The 17,535-nt window shown below is 37.8% G+C and overlaps 1 long non-coding RNA gene across 1 annotated transcript; it reads left to right on the forward strand.

Moving 5' to 3' along the window:
- The first annotated feature begins 3,387 nt into the window (after positions 1 to 3,387).
- On the forward strand, positions 3,388 to 13,532 carry LOC113685999 (uncharacterized). Its single transcript, XR_016181702.1, has 3 exons — positions 3,388 to 3,537; positions 12,343 to 12,698; positions 13,096 to 13,532. It is a non-coding gene; the product is annotated as an uncharacterized LOC113685999 (long non-coding RNA).
- Positions 13,533 to 17,535: the final 4,003 nt, after the last annotated feature.

Consider the following 17,535-nt stretch of genomic DNA (forward strand, 5'->3'; position numbering starts at 1 on the left):
AATGAAACTGAGAATTTCTAGTTACCTGGCTAGGGTTTCCTGGTTTCGGAGGAAAAATCATAAAAAAAAATCCAAAACAAAACTAAAGCAAGCTATAAAGTTGACTTTTATGCTTTTTTTTTTTTCTTTTTTTGCTGTAGGGATTATTGCAAGGTGGGAAATTCGGGAATAACGAACTTATTAAGGAAACATTTGTGTTTGAAATATTTTGGGAAATATTATACCACTCTGAATCAAAAACTGTGATGAATGTCTTTCACAGCCGGTCAGCATATGCATGTGTCCAGACCAATACAAATATATAAATCAAATAAAGAAAGAAGGTCTGTTCTGTAAAAAGTTGATATATTTTTTTCTACCAAAACAAAGGCCGAAAACAGAAGCTATTGAGTATTTCGTGACGGTTTGCTAACGTGACTTTGGCATATAACCGATTTCCGGGTCAGTAGAGGTCATAAGACCTTGTGGTGGCTTGAAATCTTAACTAAACGAATTCAAAATCGAAGTCAACGGTCTCGAATGCATTTTAATTCTGCTTTTTCCCCCTGAAGAAAACTATTTTAAAATTGTGGTAACGGAGTTTCGTCAAGCGATGACAGCTTCAGTTCGAAGTTACGATCTCGATGATTTCGCCGGTAGCAAAGTAGCTAAACAAACGTTTTTCAGTCGTCATATAAAAAGTTATTTACGGCTCTAACCAACACAGCTGAAAGCTAGAAATAACATTTTCACTGTAAAAACATATTACAAGCAACAGTAAGTAGTCCTTTTACACTAAACTTTGCATTTAGTATGAATTCATTCAGCAGGCCGTCTAATTTGCATTAAGTTTATTAACTTAAATTCTCAAATTGCTTACTCCAGTTTCAGGGCTGTATTTAATTTCCAGAGCTAAAACGTTCATGTAATTTACTTCAATAGCCAAGGCTTTATTCTATATGGGTTTTACTAGGAAGCGGCATATACCAGAGGGCTTTTACAACGGTTAAAGTTCGCTTTCATTTTCTAACATTTCAAGAGACACAAATACGACCTTTTTAAACTTGTCGATTGTAAATGTTAAAAATTTCTTTCTTCAAATTTTCCTTTTAGGATTTTAAAGATTAAGAACGAAATAATACTCGGCTGAAGTTTCGATGTTAGGGATTGTTTCTTATGCGTCCACCGTTTTCTCGAAGTTGCGGTCGGATTCTGTTGTTTTTAAGCGCAAAAAGACAGCAATAAAACGGTTTTTCAAACTATTTGTTATTTCTCCCGTACAATGAAAAGCGTGAACCCCAAACTGTTTTTTCTTGAATAAGGTCACTAAAAGGGATGTTTTGGCAAAAGAAAAAAAAATTCGTTTTTTTAACGAGTGTCTTGCGATTTTCGATTTTCTCGGAAAATGGCTCTTAAGGTGTAGTAATGCGATATTTTTCTCCATTTGAAAGTTGTGCTCTTTTTCTGTTACAAAAATGAAAACGTTAGGTACACAAAGTGTCCCATCTCAACCCACCCAGCTGAAAAAATAATTCTTGCATGCTACGCATGCCTATGTTTGGAAAGGCCATTACTTCATTCTTAGGGTAAAACATATCCTCGACAAAGCGCGAATTTTTTAAATGAATAAAGTAAACCCTGCCACAGTTGACTGAAGATAGAATGACGAAAACTTTCTCACGCCATTCGCTATCATTTGAAAACTTTCAAGGCAAAACACAATCCGTAAGATAGCTTCTTTTCCCTTAAAACCACGACTATATTAAACATTCCAAACGAAAGGACGAGAAATAACTTGAAGAATACGAACACTCTGAAACGTTGTTCGAGCGGTGCACCGGTGCGAGGGTTTTAAAGCGATGAATACCAAAGTCATTGCTTTACCGAAACGTGATTTGAATTATAAACTGAAGCTAGTGTCAAACGGGAAAAAAAGGTTTGAATTTCTCAGGGCCTTAGCGTAAGAGGAAAAACCCAGATAAGACACGATCTACTTCCTCTTCTTTATCGTAGTTCGCTTTCTCTTTGTTCATGACCTCTTTTCAGTCTGTTTTCTGGAGATCTTTGCACTTCCTTTCCACGTTGCTCTTCGTTAGATATTCGCCTTTTTACTTATGCCTTTTCTTGTTCTCGTCCACGTTCCTCTCGCAGTATTCTGCCAATTTTAGCGTCCTTTCTGACTTTCTTTCGATTCGCTTTATGCCTTTTATTTCTTTCTTTCTTTGGTGGCTCTGTCATTGGCGGTTTCCAGCCTATTTTCGCTCAAATCCCTTTCTCCACGAACTTTAATTATAACAATTTCCTCCGGTTGACAAAGCTTAAGCTCTGCCGGTATTGTTGCTCGGCAACTTAATTAGAAATAGAAAAATACTGAGAATTATTGTTCAACTACATCCTCACCAGTATGATTTCCTGCTCAAAACGCGGGTTGCAAATTATTTGCTTACGTGGCTTCTCATTTACTAGCCCATGTGAAGCCCTCGTATAATGCCTAACCGTGTGCTCGCGGTACGCTGCACTAAAGCTTGACACTGGAGTATGTGCACTTTATCGTCATCTCCCGGTGTTTCCTAGCGCACACTAACGAGGTATCAAGGTTACGCACGCAATCGTGTTTGCGCATTACCTTCCCTCTCACCCTTCCATTACGTAATGGCTAAGATAGTGCCCGCAATGCAGTTGGCTGCGCATGCTAAAAGTAGCTTTTTCACGGTCGGTCTTAAGGTCGCAAGTCCAAATTTTTTCGTCTTGACAGGTGATGATAGGTTACTACTATGATTAGCGCGCTGCAAACTCCGCTATGAGCATTCCATAACCCTGGGTAGAGACAGACACGTTTTACTTCAGATAACTAGTTCGAGCAATTAATTTAATCTCACCGCCATCTCGTTTTCAACACGTGTTCACCAGTTTTAAACGCTAGTTGTTGACCTAGTGGCTATGTTTTTAAAATATACAGTCCGTCCAAAGAAAATACACAGTCCGTTCAACTGAAGCACATCCATCACTTTAAGCTGATATTCATCTTCACGACATTTTTTCATAGCTTTTTCTTCGTTTCATCAACGTCGATGATGTCGTTACTGGCTAAGAATATATGAAAGTCATTTATTTGAACTGCGGATAAAGACGTGAATATGAAAGTGATCCTCGCAGTATTGTACACTACTTAAGCAGTAGTGAAAATAAGGCCTGAAAAAAATTATTTGGAACTTACATAATGACCAGAGCGCTGCACCGGTATCGCAAGGGTCATGGGTTCAAATCTCGTACAGGCCTGAATTTTTTCAGGCCTTATTTTCACTACTGATTAAGTAGTTTACAATACTGCGTGGATCTCTTTCATATTCACGATGTCGTTACTGTCGACAATTTGCGGCTTCGATTATTGTCAGCGGCTTCTCCTTTACCAAAAGGATGGTCACGTAATATAATAAACCCAGTAGGGCGCGTTTCTTGGCTAGTAAAAGCTTCAAATTTCGGACGTTTTAATCCGGTGTCTCAGCATGGAGACCTGTCATTACAAGAAGGGCAGATCAGGGATATTGAAAGAATCAGGTCAGGCTACTAGTGAAAGAATATAGATCAAAACATCGAAATCCAGACCCAGACAAAGACAATGTAGAATCGAAAGTTGTTTGCCTAGCTGTTCAAATAGGTAAACTTTCAGACTCTTTTTCTCGCTGCTAACTTTATGGTTCTGCCAATGGTTATGGAAAGCATGATGATAACGGTCAATGAAGCGCTAAGTCGCGTTTACACTTAAAATTCTTCCAGGTTCCTTGTAATCCAAATGAACTTCTTGTACCTACATATACTAAGCGTGCATGACAACTGTATCTCACATTTAGAACTTGCCTTATCAAAGTTGGAAACCTATTTCTCATGATTCTATCCGGTTTACAGTTTTGCCGATCGTTGTATGTTTAATGAAGGAGAATTTTCCATTAGTGTGTCTCTGTGTTCCACATAGCTATCTACAGTAGGAAGTTGTCAATTTGCTGTGAAGCCTTTTTTCAGTTTTGTCACTATTTTCACACACACACACAATTATCATATCTATTTATTTAATGAGCTTGATGCTTTTTATATTTTGTCTAATGTTCACAACCTGTCTTTTACAATGGTGAATGTATATTGATGGGTTCTCCCAACTAGTGTTAAATGTAAGCTATTGATTACAAGTTAGCAAAGCATACAATTGTGTAACTAACATGCCATTCAGGATGTCTGATCTGGAAAGATCTATTAGCTCTAGCTCTATTAGCTCGATCTATTGCTATTCAAAGCATTAAGCAAAAGAGTACAAACAAATTGTGAAACTTTTTTCAGTTACAATTCTCAGCAACACTAGTGTGGATCTCTTTAGTTATGTGAGCAGATCAGGCCATGAACATCCTAGCATGAAACTTAAGACTTTTTTCATGTAGGAAAATAAGTCAAATTATTTCAAAGAAAGTAAAGTTATTGATGGTTCGAAAACACCAGATAGTCTAATTAAATGAGGAATTCACATACCACTGGCTGTTTGTCCTCATCAGCCAATACAACCAATAGTCCTTTTCTGATTCCTTCTGAGTTTTTACTGGTAAGTTCATCTGACAATGGAAACTGGTACAGTGTGTTTAATGCTTTTATCTGAACCTGTAAATAAATTTAGAAGTAAATTACAGAAGCCAAACAAAAATTATCTTGTTAACAAGCACTTGACGAATGTGCACTGTTCCAAGTTGTATGCTAAAAATGTTCAGCTAGGTGTGAACTATTGTAACAATACTAGTTTCAAATATTGTGATGTGATTTAAACCTTCAATATAACTGCATGTGATGTGTAAGAACAAAAGCAACAGTTCCTTACATAAATTTGATAATGGTGCAAGTCATTCCAAAACATGTCTTTATGAAGTTTCCTTGTGAAATTTCAATCATGTACTGAAAGCTATGGAAGTATTCTATATTCCAGATAAGTGTTTAATTTATTAGGTGAGAACATGAAAAGACTATAAACATCGAAAATTCTACTCACATGAAGAGGTTTATCTGGATCCAAATTCTCTGCAATTTCAGCGAATTTCAAGGGTGACAGGTACCCATCTAAAGTAAACCAGGAGATACATCAAAATTATCATGTTCATATGCAGAATCCTAAAAACAAGGTCAACTGAAATATTTTACAATATTCATCTGCTTAACCCTTTAACTCCTAGAAGTGATCAACATGCTAATAATGAATAATATCCATTCATTATCCAGTCAACAGGAAATGAGATCACTGAAATTTATCAAGTAAAATTTGTGATCTTTATCTAGCACCAAATTCTTGTAACTAATTTACAAGCATAGGAAAATCTTATGCAGCTTGAAGGGAGGATTAACAATCAGATCTTGGGATTTAAGGGATTAATTCTGAAAAACATACCTTTCCAAAAGAGGAAGGCATGGATGAATCTTCATCACTAGAATCCAGTGATAATCCTAAAGATTGGAGTCTGCCTTTGTTTTCTTTGAGTTCAATTAGTCAGATGGACAAAGGCTAGGATTTCAAGAGAAACTTTGAATCTAAAAAGTAGCATTGTGTTCTAATTTTAGAAAATGTACAAAACAAAAAACAATTAAATGGCTAATAAGGACAGTGGAGTTTTTCTTACCAAAGCATTTACTGCATCTTTTGTATCAGCTGAAATTGACTGCTGAAGGTTAACAAACCTGCAATACATAAGTTGTGTAGTAATTAAAAGACATCTCCATCTTAAGGGATACAGGTTAGTCATTAAATCAAAGCAAACTCTTCTTATGATTAGTTCTTTATTCCCCCATATATACAAGAGTTTTTGGTACATTTTAGGCCAATTCTCAACTGATGTTCAAATTTTATTGGGTATAACAGTGGGTTTGCAGAGTTGCCCTGTGTAAATATTGGTCCAGTAACTCACAACACTCTTTGTTAATAATTTGAATTTTCATGTTCTAATAGCTGTTTACTTGGTTCACAATTAGTAACCACTTATTCATCATAACATTTTTCTTTTCACTGGTTGGATACTACGCTAATTTGGTTTTATTGAGAGTGACACATAATAGCAAGTTGTACCTATCTTTGTTTAACTTTGGATATTTATATGTTTAGCGTCGTAAATCGACCATATTTCGTTTCCCAAACTATTCCGTATAACGTATTAAGTCAACGGTTCCTCGCGTAACCTAACACTGCGTACGCGTCCAAGAATTAATCTTTCGTCTTTCTCGAGATGTGAGCTTGGGACGCCTCTGCTCAAACTCCTTAACTGCAAGCGCAACAACAACCTTAAGAAATCTCACCCCAGCACCCCGGAGGTTGTAAGATTGTATGTAAACGCGTTTTATTTTTCGACCACGGCTAGGCGGGTTACCTCACCTACCTGGGGTCGTCCACGAATCGTTGAAATTGCAGTTTTTCCATAAATAAAAATTGAAACAATGAATAACTGGAAATCGACAACCAGAGCTAGACAGCGATTTTCATCACATCGAAAACAGTGACAATGCAAAAAAGTACTTATACGATGGATACTCTCAAGGAATCACTAGCACCAAAAACCTTCAGCAAAATAAGCTATGCCGCAATTATAATTTGGTTCGTGATCAATGTAATCTTCTTTGGCATTTTTGCCGAAGTGGAAAACACCGAATCCAGGTACGATTTCAGTCGTGGTGGAGTGAAGAGTGAAAACATCGACCTTGTCCGTGGAGAATGTTTCGAGAAATACGAGAAGCAGAACAACAAATACGGTGTTCCTGTCTGTGGCTTTGTGATCGTAAATTTCTTCCTTATTGGAACTGTTTGTGTTATGTACTCCCAAACAGTGAGAAATACAGTCGATCATTTGACGTCGAGCAGTCGTAACTGTGATCCAGAGAGCGGACAGTCGCGCGACCAAGAAAACCCAATGAGACAAACAACAAATTGCAGACACAAGCTTTTTATCGCTTACTGTTGTCAACTATCTACGAGACTTGTTCCAGGAGTTCTCTTCGTATTGCTTCAAACTCAGTTACTTTATCCTGTAAAGTTTTCCTCCACGTTTGACTGTTATCATGATCTAATCTCTGGAACCAATGAGCCAAGGAATTCATCGGACGCCGCCCCAAACAGTACTCTTCACAAATGTCACAATCAACGGGCGGTGAAGAAAACCTTTTGGATTTACGCTGTCCTTGTAGTGAATGGAATTTTCGTCAAGGGCACTCTGACTGAAACCGTCTACATTTTGTTACGGGCATGCATAGAAAGGAATTTTATGGAAGACTCGGACTTCTTAAAAATCCATCTAAATGCTAACCACGACAAGTCACATCAAGAACCTAAGCAGCAAGAAGGAAGAAGACAACATGAAACTGTTCTACCACAGCCAAGAGAGCAAGGAAACCATCCGACCCAGGTCGAGTTGCAAAGTGAACCTCAAAAGCAGGATGATGTTCCGCTACAGCCACGAGAACGTGAACCCCCTCTGACTCAAATCGAGTTACGCCAAGAACCTCGGAAGCCTGAACAGCTTCAACTATTCATCGAACGAATGAAGGAAATAATTAAAAGACACTCAGTGTCTCGACAAACTCCAATCACCGCTTCCACGTCCTCCAGGCGAACAAACAGCAGCCAGAGATTTGACTTTGGATCAGATTTACACAAACCTTGTGATCATCCCGAACAGGGCTAAGTATAAGTTTACTACAGAGAGACAAAAGCTACTCAAAGTTTATCCAAGGTCGCGCGACGAAGAATCACGAGTCTGGATGACCTTCTGAATGTAGAAAGTAAGAAAGTTTTAATCGTCGGTCGACCCGGAATCGGCAAGACACTATGTTGTATTAAACTTTATCATGTGCTCAAGTCTGTCAGAAATAATGCAGTTCGAAAGTTTCACTAGTGTTACCCTCCCTTTCAAATTAACCACGATATACAAGATTGCAGTGAAATAGAGAATAGTACATGGTTGCGCGTAGATATGGAATTTCTCTTCGAGTGTTTAACTCGATAGCTCACGAGTGAGATGTCGAGTTGAACACGAGAAGAGAAATTCCATATCTACAAGCAACCATGTTTTATTTTGTTTATCATATAAACACAATAGCCCTTTACTGAGAAGAAAAGCCGACTTCATTAATGAATGAAAGTAAATGAATCGACAATCCCCGAATCATAACAATCATAGAGTGCGTTGGCGCTAACTCTTAAGATGGAAAAATGCGTTGAATCATGATTACAAAAACAACAATGGTCGTAATTTTCAATTTGCAAAATTCACATTTATTGACTTTGTCCTTACCGACAGAAGAAGTCTTTCAGGTAAACGGCCAAAATCGGCTAGTGACAAATCTTCCAGTCGATTTTCATTCTCAGCTGAGAGAAATGCTAACACCACAGCCACTAAATACGTAACTTTCGGTTTTTCTTTCAGTATATTGGTTTTCTTCCCCTGCTAGGATAGTTTGAACCTCACTCTCTGTTAGCGATACGGATTTTTTAGTGTTTTAGCCGCCCTAATTCGAGAAAGCCCAACAAACAATTTGTATTAAGAATCGTGAAGTCTTTGCCGTTCGTTCATCAACCTGACCGAGTAGCGCCAAAGTCGAGTGACGTTCAGCAGCTGATTGGCTATATCAACACACGTGAAAAAATACGATATTTTTCCGTCTTTTCTCAGGGCTGAAACTCCTTGTATAACACCGCAGTTTATGTGATAAAGTATTTTATTTCAAACATACGAAAGAATTCCGCGATCGACATTTCACTCGCAAAAACTCTCTATCGGATGATTTGCCCTTGGCGGTGAAGGAGAAATTCGAAAAGCTAGGAAAAGTGGCGTTTGAAGGAATCAGAAGGAAATCTGATCCTTGGAGGAAACGAAGTAAGCGGAATGGAAGGCAGCGCTCTTTTTCACCGCTTAAGCGACCGTCAAAATGCCGCGTTGGAAGATGAGGAGCAATTCTGTTTCATTCATCTTACAATGCAAGAGTTTTTCACTGCAAGGCACCTAGTAAACAACATGAATGAAACAGAATTAAGGAACTTTGTTTCCGAGAACATCAAGAACGGCAAATGGCAACTGGTTTTTCAGTTTCTGGCTGGACTAATGGAGGATAAAGTTCACCTACCGAGCGCAACTATCACTGACCTTCCTGTGAAAACTGAAGAGGAAAAAAGTGCAGGCTTCAACGAACAGTGGACAGAGAATGAAGAGCCAAGGAAAGTGACTCTTGGCCGACCGAAGACAAACGAGATTTAGCAGTGACATTGTTTAAATGCATTAACGAAAGTAATGAGATGGAGCTGATAGTTCAGAAAAAACTTCAACCAATTAACTTTAATTTTGTAAATTTTAGTTCATGTCACCTCGCAGCCGTTGATTGCTCTCCGTTAGTAAATGTAATTAAGAATGTTTAACAAATTCCACATGTGGATTTGAATCACAATAACATTGGTCCATTTGATTGTTTTGAGATTTGTAAATTGTTAAAATGTAAGGAATCTCAACTAAGCTGGTTAAACCTCAAAAACAATCAAGTGACAGATGAAGCAGCAAGGTATTTAGCTGAAGCCATCAACAACAACAACTGTCAGCTACGCACGTTAAGCCTCTCATTTAATGACATCTCCGACACTGGAGCACAGCACTTAGTTAAGGCCATCAACAACAACAACTGTCAGCTACGCACGTTAGACTTCACAGAAAATAACATCACAGACATCAGAACACAGCACTTTGCTGAAGCCATCAACAATGACAACTGTCAGCTACACCCATTAATCCTCTCAGGGAACAAAATCCTCAGATATTGGAGCACAGCATTTGGTTGAAGCCATCAAGAACAACAACTGTCAGCTACACACGTTAGACCTCTCAGCAAATAAAATCACAGATAAGGGAGCACTGCACTTGGCTGAAGCCATCAAGAACAACAACTGTCAGCTATGCTTGTAAGACCTCTCTCTCTTCTTCCCTCTTAGTATTGGATCAACTTATCCCCAAATTGATATTTTTCTTTATTCTCATCACTTATCTGGTTGATATTGTATTGATATTGGAAGGAGAAACTCTTTCTTGGTCACTCATGGGAGTAAAAAGGTTAAGTTTTATCCCAATCAGTGCAATCTTCCGTGGAATTTTTGTTTAAGTGGAAAACGCCAAATTCAGGTTTCATTTCTGCTGTTGTTGCCGCTAGAAGAACATACCACTTGAGACTGCTTCTCATTCTTTTCAACACTTTTGATCTCAATTTTTTCATGATAATTTCAGGGCAAAAAAATATTTAATTTTTTAAATTTCCACAATTTTTGAAGAGTGGATAACCTGCTAGAAACCCCCTTCTGAAAAACTAGGTAATAAGAATTCCTGCCTCCAAATACCTTTATTCAACAAATCTATTAATCTCTAGTTATTGATATGCACGTCACAGAATGAAGATGAATGTGGATATGAAGGATAAAGCTTCAGCATATCATTTTCCCTCAACAATATTAACCCTTACACTCCCAGAAGTGATCAATAAGTAATTTATCCTTACAATACAGTAACAAGCGTAAAGGTAATGAGAAGAAAAATTTATCAATTAAAGTATACAGCTCAGGACTTGTTTGATGAAAAACCAAATTCTTTAAGCTAAAATTTAAAGAGATGTATGGGAGACAGTGAGGAGAATATTGATAATTACATCAAAGGGGTAAAAGAGTTCACTGAAAAAAATCTGAATGACCTCTTACCAACAGTGAAAGTGACACTGGGGTGAAAACATAAAATTCATGCAACTAAGCTAAATTTATATCATAAAAAGTATGAGGTATAAGACAAGTCTTAAAGACAGATAAAATTATCAAGTGAAATGCCGAAGGATCAATATATAAGTACATGAAATGACCTCATAACTTTTTCTCATAACTTCGCCGCCAGTTTGTGAGAATTATATACCGTATATCTAGCCGTAATAAAGTAATTGCAACATGGAAATGAATTTCGGTGAGCGCTAAGCGCGGGCAAACTCATATGAATAAGCGTCTAACCCACAGAACTGAATATGAATATATTTGTATATTTGTATATTTGTATAATGTCATTAAGGTTTCGAATGTCATTTCGAGGATGAAAATAAATGCTTGCAAATTATTCAGGACAATTTCCAGCCTAGTAGAGGCAAAATCTCGGTGCTCATCGACCCAATTATGTGCAGCCAAGTTTCTAAACCGCGTACCGCCATAATTGTTAAACAAGCAGGAACAATCATCAATCGTTTCTATTTTCTGTGACTGACCCAAAAAGAGATTTTGAAGACAAATATTCGTTACTGTTCTTTACCTTTATGCATAAAACTATATGATTGATAGAAAGGTTATCTTAATACTATTTTTAACGACCATAGTCAATTTTTTTGTCAATACTTTTAATTGTTTTCTGTTTATTTTCCTTTTTTTGTTTTTGGCATTTGCATTTGATTTGTTTGTTTTGTCTCTTTGTCTAAATGTTTCCCAGTGTGTTTTAGTCTAGCTCGGTTTTTTAACAATGTTTTGTGAGATTCAATCCCTGGGGAATCGATATGATTGGTAATCGAAGACAAGGAGGTATAGGACTTTTTGGTTTTTGTTCTGATTTGTGTTTGAAAGCGTTGAGAAACCGAAGTTAACATGCACTACAGAAGAGATTCTGACTAAATTGTTCTTTAAAGAGTCTACATTTTGAAAGAACTATTACGTTAAGAGGAATGAACATTACGGCTTAAGCAATTGTGGCTTTTTCATTCACGAATTGTATCACTCTCTGAATGATCGTAGGAGCCTTCAGCTGGAGTGAGCTTTCATAGTATGATGAAGTTTGTTTCTTTAGGTTTTGCTTCGTCACTTGTTGCACTGTCTTGGACCATTCAGCTTTTAGCGTCAGCGCGTGCCGCCCAACTAGACGGCCAAAAGAATACTGGAAGGTGCTTGGAAGATATCACGAAGAAGCTATTCCAAACAGAACATCAATGAAATGTACTTACATCTCGCTTAGGGTTTTCTTTTGATACTGTTATTGTCAGAAGTTTCGGGCAGCAAACATTATCACTTTGTTGGGCAATGTGGTGCATTTTTCGGGCTAAAATGGAGAATTTGGCGGGCTAAAATGTACGGGCCCTGTTCAACAAGGATTACCTTCAATGATAGTGCGTGCGGTTGGAGGAGGTATATTAATTTTTTACTGCTTTAAAGAGCGGTGCTGAATGTTAATTGTGAGACTAATTTATACACTTGTAAAGAAGCTTTCCAAATCTCATTGTTTATACTGTTATTTCGTTACCCATTCAAGTGGCTAAAACTGTATTTGCTTTCCTTTTTCTCTCTAATGCCCCTGACAGTTAGAAACTGTGCTGAGCTGCACAAATCTGGACAAAGAGTCAGCGGCGTTTATACAATGATGAGTGAGGTGCCTTCGATGTGTATTGTGACCAAACAACATCCTGTGGGGGGTGGACACTGTTTCCAAGAAGACTGCACACACCTGGGCTGACTCAATACAAACATGGCTTTGGTGACCTAATTGGTGAGTTTTGGCAAGGACTGGACAAAATCCGCCGCTTGACGAGCAGTAAGACAGAAAATAGGCTTCGAGTAGAGCTGAATGTACCAAACAGCAAAAAAGTTTATGTTGAGTATGACTGGTTGGAATTGGAGACGAGACAATGGAATACCGCCTAAACATTGGTGGTATCAGGTAAATTAAACGTTTAAAGTACAAGTTAAGCGACCGTGGAAAGGATCTTGATAACCACTGCTGAAACCTTTTTAAAGAGTGCGATGTACAAGTATACATGAATCTGCTGCAAGAAAAGTTATTGACAAAACGACCCAGACACGTTTTCTGACCGGCAGGTTTTGTTGAAAACGAGATGATAAGACTGTTTTATCGCCTTTTGCTTTCGATAGTCCGTATTTTACTATTCCAGTCCATTAGAAACCAATCGCTGAAGTACCGAATGCTAATTCGATTACTTTTAGTTCCAGAGAAATCACGTCTGTAGGCAATTGTATGAAATTTAACGACATATTTTGATCGTTGGACTTTAAGGCCCGCAACTTGTCTTAAAATTTGTGCTAATTTTATTTTCAAGGAAATGCAACTGTTCCTAAGGATTCTTTAGGTCCCCATAAGGGCTGCTCGTTTGGCGCGTGGGACGAAGATCCTTCAGGTATTTGCTCTGCAAAGATAGGGGGAGGCTGGTGGTACAGTGCTCAGACAGAATGTGATGTTTGTTCAAATCTCAGTGGTGTCTTTCCGAACTGTGAAAACCCACAACCCTTAGGTTTGAAAAACTGGGAATATTTAGATTTTACCAGCCCTACAAACAGCAATCCCACATCTTCTTAACTCAAAATCAAACCAATGGAGAAGTGAGCATGGAGGATATGAGTAAAAAGAAAAATTCATCAAACCCACAAAAGCTTAAAAGTTAATGGGATTTCAATGTTTCTGTTTTACAGTCCATCCACAGTCTATTGCGTTTGCCATTGCTGTTAATTAAAATTAATTAAAATTTGTCTTTTAAAACTTGCTGATTTATTAATTTCCAGCAGTGCATGTCGCGGATCGTTTCGTTAGAGTTTCGTGCACTTTAAGTTCCCTTGCTGTCCGATTGTTATCTTAACATCTCGTGCACTTTTATATCTGCTCAGTGTCAGATGGTTATGTTAGTATCTCGCACACTTTTAGTTTTCTTTAGTACCTGATGTTTATATTTATCTCGTGCACTTTTAGCTTTCCTAGGTGTTCGATTTTTACGTTGGAATATCAAGCACACTTGGTTTTTCTTGGTGTTATATTATTACGTGGGTATCTCGCGCACGCTTGGTTTTTTTTTGGTGTTCCATTGTTATGTTAGTAGAGTGGTTTAGCAAGAGGACGGGAACGTCATTTCAGAACGGGAAAGCGCGCGGATAGTCTGGACACGAGTCTAATACGACTTCCGGTGATGGCGTTGCCGGTCTCGCAACAAGTTTAGGACGGCATTTGGTAGGTTTTCCCGTCCTGATCAAGACGCCTTGGATTTGCCTTCATTAAACTGGTTTAAAAGGTAAGAGAATCTCATAGAATTATCGAAAAATAATTTCCAGGATAGGTGTTCCTCGTTGTAGTTTTTTTCTGGGCGTGTTGTCAAAAGTGCTCTGATACATGAGCCTGGTTCTTCGTACGGACGTGATCGGAAGTTTCAATTAATTAACAACCCATAATTAGTATCAGGCCACTCAGATGGTTTTTTCCCGATGTATGGGTTCTTCTCTTTCACAGTTTTTCATCTTTTAAAGGTACTCTGAGAAATCTTTGAACAATAACTTTCGCAATTTATCGTGTTTTAGTAAACAGCATGAGCAAGTTGAGCAGTCGATACAATAAAATCGATGCAACTTTTTTTTCAGTGGTTGTTGATGTTATTTTTACAATGGACGAAAGCAGCTCAGAAAGCTCTGGCCAATGTCTTGTAAATAAGTTTAAACCCTTTTTAGAGTGCAATTTTGAACGCGAAAAAAATTAAAATATATAAAACAAAATGAAAATAGAAAATAATGCAAATTAGCTATGTGTTTTACCAGATGATAACAGTATTTGATAATAGGAGTACTTTGGCAGAATATTTTGTTGTTTTAGCTAATCTTTTGTTGGAATGTTATATTTTATTATCCAGCTTCCACATGTACAGGTCTCATCACAAAATCTTAAATATTTTTCTGATTTATTGTCAGGAAGATTACATCTGACTTTACACATTTTTGTTGGTCTGTTCTTCATCATTCTTTTTTCTAATGTGACCCATCCTAGTTTTCTAATCATATCTGTTACGCTGGCTGTGTTAAGGTTAGAAAAGAGGAGAGAGAGAGTGGTGGTGGAGATAAAGAAATGAGTGAAGCTGAAAAGCTGGTGGAGGAGTTGGTGGAATTGGAGATGGAATCTGAAAAGACAAAAGAGCAGAAGGATGAGGCCAAGAAACTGGTAGAAGGGGAGAAAAAGAACGCAATAGAGATGAGGGAGAGAGCAATGGAGAGGTTCAGTCAAACCAAAAAGAGATAAGAAGAAACAGAAAAGGATGAAGGGAAAAAGGAGAAAAAAAGAAGAAGATCAGGAGAAGCAATAGAGTAGTTGAGAGAAAAAGGAGAGAATATGCGAGAGATGAAGGAGCAAGAACTTCAAGAAAGAAGGGAAGAACAAGAAGCCCAAATAGCTCAAACTGAACAGTTTATGTCTCAAATGCAAGCTCAAAATGAGCAAATGAAATTATTTCAACAACTGCTGCAACAAATGCAGCAACAGCAACAACAGCACAGCCAACAACAACAACAATTTGCCATGTTGCACCATCAAATGATGCAAGTTTTGACGCATCAAACATGCATTTCAGCAACAGTTTAAGATAGATTAAGGGTTTGGGTTTGATATACATCAGCATTAAATGCAATGTCATTATCTGAGTTTCGTATGTTATCTAATTTTTTTATATAAAACAAAATTTTTAATCAAATAGAGTATATTTTGTATTGTAAAGGCCAATTATCTTGATTATCTTTATTTATTAAATAAAAGTTTTGGGCAGCAGGCCATTTTACGAATAAAATAGAAAATTACAACTTTGATCATTAAAATACACTGTGTACAATCATAAAACAAATGTTGTGTTTACCAGATAAAGTAATTGGTACACGTTAACCAGGGGCCAGGGGTAATACACTTTTGAGCTATGAAAATTTCCTGTACTTTTCAAGGAATTCCGTGACCTAAGTTAGCAAGTGTACTAATTGATTAAATCCACAATGGCACAAAAATTTGCATAAATTTCACAAAAGTATTAAGTGTAAACAGAAATGTCCACACATGTAGATTGTGCTGATGTTTATTTCTACTGAAGAAAATATTTTTTCCACTTGTCAGCTTATTTTACAAATTTGGATCTACAATCCTTTGCACTCATAGAAAGCCTTAAAAAAAAGGTAAACAATGTACAAGTTCTTAAATTTTTTACCCTGCAACATCAGTATGTGTAACTCTTCTATTGGCCAAAGTACAAAATGAAACAAATTCAAATTATTGGAAGTAGTCCTGTAAAGAAGGCGGTTGAACTTCAAACTTTTCTGACACAATTTTACTATACAGACAGGTCAACGCATTTTCCAAAGGGCACAGACAATGTAAAATTTCCCCACTGAACTCAAGTTAATTTGTAATTGGCTTTTAAAATCAATAAACTTAAAATAGTTTGTAATATTACCAAAAAGCCACTCAACTGCAACTCTTACTTCACTCATGGCGCATTGTACAAAACCATTTGTGGAGTGAGTTGAATTTTTTTTAAAGGGGCCTGAAGCTGAACACCCAAAGGGTATGCAGGATCACCATAAAGACAAAGAGGATGCCCATTATGTAACGCTACCCTCCGAAGCTCATTGAGAATGCCTGTTTGTTGGAGCATTGTGCTGTCGCATCTTTTACCATCAAAGGGGCCATTAAGGTTTGCAAAATCCGTTTGGGATGACAACACTGAAATTTATGGAATGTATTCTCTTGTGGCCATTGCACATAACCCTTTGGTTTTCTTGTGGCCTCGCTATTCCACGCACAGTACCATCAATAAATCCAAAACAATTGCAACAACAACAGTTCAGTTACGGATTTGGAAATAGAAATTCCTGGCTATGTTATCTACCGTATCGACCGACAAGCGAAGATTGGCGGTGGAGTATGTGCTTATGTCTCACGAAATTACAGGACGGAGTACTTGAGCGATATATCTCTTATCACGGCCTCTGGCTTTCACCAACTGTGGCTAAAAATCCACGTCAGGAACATGAAGTCTTTCATTGTCTGTACAACCTATAGACCACCGGACGCATCGTTATCTTGTTTCGATTCAGATCTCACAGAGAACTTTATTTATGCCTCGTCGTTCAATGTTCCAATTTATCTATTGGGAGATTTGAACTGCAGACTTGAGAATAGCAACGATCCTGGAGCTAATGTCCTTGTTAATTTCTGCCGTTCCTATAACTTGTCAATACTGATCAACACGCCAACACGAGTTACAGAGACTTCGAAATCAATTCTAGATGTTATCCTCGCATCGGACACAAGACAAGTTCAAACGGCTACGGTTATGGAAAGCTCGATTAGCGACCATGACTTGGTTTATGTCACCTTAAAATTGAAGAAAGCGCGCGCCAAACCCGTCTATATTACAACCAGAAGTTTTAAACACTACAGTCCTGTTGATTTTAGCAACGACGTATCACTGGCACCGTGGTTTAAAATAGGAGAATGGTGTTCCAACAACCAATTGTTACTTAACCCTGGCAAAACCAAGCTGATGATATTTGGCAGCAGGCAGATGCGTGCAAAATTGCAATTTCGCTCCCTTTCCATTATGGGTGAGGACATCGTCCCCGCAGACACCGCCAAAGACCTTGGTGTGATTTTGGATTCTAATTTAACTTACGATGAACACATAATTAAGACCGCTTCCTCGTGCATGTCCCGCCTCGGCCAAATAAACCGTGTCAAGCATGTTTTC

This window comes from Pocillopora damicornis, chromosome 12 (genome assembly GCF_964200805.1).
Source record: "Pocillopora damicornis chromosome 12, jaPocDami1.2, whole genome shotgun sequence".
Taxonomy (NCBI): domain Eukaryota; kingdom Metazoa; phylum Cnidaria; class Anthozoa; order Scleractinia; family Pocilloporidae; genus Pocillopora; species Pocillopora damicornis.